We start from the raw sequence: 1,920 nt of genomic DNA, 5'->3' as shown, positions 1-1,920 counted from the left end.
AAAGCTCCATATTGGACAACTGACTTGTGTCAAATTTGTTGATCTCTAGGCTTTTATCACTGTCTTGGTGCCCAGAAAGGGAAGGAGTATTAGGGTTGGTATTTCTATTTCTTCGAACCGTCACTGCTGCATACCTATAGGCATGCCTGACAAATATGGTCAGAATCAGCCTGACATGACGCAAGTTAATAATCAGTGGCAAAGCTCAAATATAACTAATAGCAACTTAACTTATCAGACAGGAACAACTGCTTGTTGAATTTTACTTAAGTATGGAAATCTAATTTTTCGGAAAAGGGAGAAATAACTGACATTAGCACAGTTCGGAATTCTACCAGTGAGAAAATAATCCCACAGATGTGCTGCAAGTGAACAAATACAAAGAAGCAGCAAACTTACTACAATTAATGATTTCGCGACTGCAATTTGAAATAGGAAAGCTTCAAGAGAAACTGACTTTCTACAAGTTCTTATGCCTCTCATAAAATCTTCTTGTGTAGCCCCATAATGAAGGGAGACTATGACTACAGTACATATGACATTATGAACTTCTTACAGTTCAACAGTATAGCAATTCCATTGGGTGGAAATCTCTTTAGGTCATTCTAAGGTCAGGAAAAGCACTATAACGTCCAAATCTTACTTTTCATGCCATCTCCAGCCAAACCTTTCCATAACAAGAGTGGGTTGCCAGACTTGCTCCTTTGCTTAATGTAAACATTTTCCAAAATAGGAGGATTGAACATTCAGAGTGAAAGACTTCTTCACAGAATCATGGATGTTGTTTCATTATTATTTAAAAGGGAAATGCAATAAATGTGAACCTGAGTCTAAGGATATTGTCTCCACATTCTCAAGTGGTACAGTGTTGCTTCTTCATATATTTCAGGAATAGAAGCAAGCCGTTTCTGTAAAAACATTACAGCAAAATAGCACATTCTCCCCGTGTCTGCGTGGGTTTCCACCGGGCACCCTGGTTTCCTCCCACAGACCTAAGATGTGCAGGCCAGGTGAATTGGCTATACTAAATTGTCCATAGTGCTAGGTGCAGAGGGAATTGGGTCTGGGTGGGTTACTCTTTAAGGGGGTGGCACGGTGGCTCAGTGGTTAGCACTGCTGCCTCACAGCCAGGGACCCAGGTTCGATTCCAGCCTTGGGCGACTGTCTGTGTGGAGATTGCACATTCTCCCAGTATCTGCATGGGTTTCATCTGGTTTCCTCCCATAGTCCAAAGATGTGCAGGTCAGGTGGATTGGCCATGGTAAATTGCCCCATAGTGTCAGGTGCATTAGTTGGAGGGAAAGGGGTCTGGGTGGGTTACTCTTCAGAGAGTCAGTGTGGACGTGTTGGGCTGAAGGGCCTGTTTCCACAATGTAGGTAAACTAATCTGAGTTAGCTTAAGTCTCATTGAAGTATTATGTCACATCCTGGAATTAAACCTTTAGGTGATTGGAATTGTTGCAGCTCCAGAAGTGTAATTATAATGTGATAGTTTAACAATGGGCAATTAGAGTCATAGAGATGTACAGCATGGAAACAGACCCTTCGGTTCAACCCGTCCATGCCGACCAGATATTTCAACCCAATCTAGTCCCACCTTCCAGCACCCGGCCCATATCCCTCCAAACCCTTCCTATTCATATACCCATCCAAATGCCTCTTAAATGTTGCAGTTGTACCAGCCTCCACCACATCCTCTGGCAGCTCATTCCATACACGACCCTCTTTCCCTCATAGCCCTACACATGGATGAAAAAAGCCACCATTTCGAATGGGACAACACATCCATCCTGGGACATGCTCAGCAAAGGCATGCCAGAGAATTCCTAGAGGCCTGGTACTCCAATCACAACGCCATAAACAAACACATAGGTCTAGATACCATCTATCAACCCCTCAGAAAACGAACAGGAAATGACA

Source organism: Chiloscyllium plagiosum, chromosome 19, assembly GCF_004010195.1.
Source record: "Chiloscyllium plagiosum isolate BGI_BamShark_2017 chromosome 19, ASM401019v2, whole genome shotgun sequence".
Taxonomy (NCBI): domain Eukaryota; kingdom Metazoa; phylum Chordata; class Chondrichthyes; order Orectolobiformes; family Hemiscylliidae; genus Chiloscyllium; species Chiloscyllium plagiosum.
This window is presented reverse-complemented; position numbering follows the sequence as displayed.